A 280-nucleotide genomic window follows, 5' to 3' on the forward strand; every position below is an offset into this window, starting at 1 on the left:
TTCATCACTCACTCTGTAAAACTCTGTAAACAAAACCACAAATAACCCAAGCTTATAACCCAACACCGTATTCTTACATAAATCGCGTTATTGACAAGATGTTAAGATCGACCAAACTTCCTGTTCGTCTCCCACGAAACTTCTTTACTTTTCTCTAAGATCCCGAAGGTGAAATTTCAGGTATGGAGAGAATCATTCGCTATCTTCCTTAATGAACTTCTGTCTAACGTTATCTCTCGCTCATAATTGGACTGCGGAGGAAGATAAGGTTGAATTTCAC

Source organism: Penaeus monodon, chromosome 19 (genome assembly GCF_015228065.2).
Source record: "Penaeus monodon isolate SGIC_2016 chromosome 19, NSTDA_Pmon_1, whole genome shotgun sequence".
NCBI lineage: Eukaryota > Metazoa > Arthropoda > Malacostraca > Decapoda > Penaeidae > Penaeus > Penaeus monodon.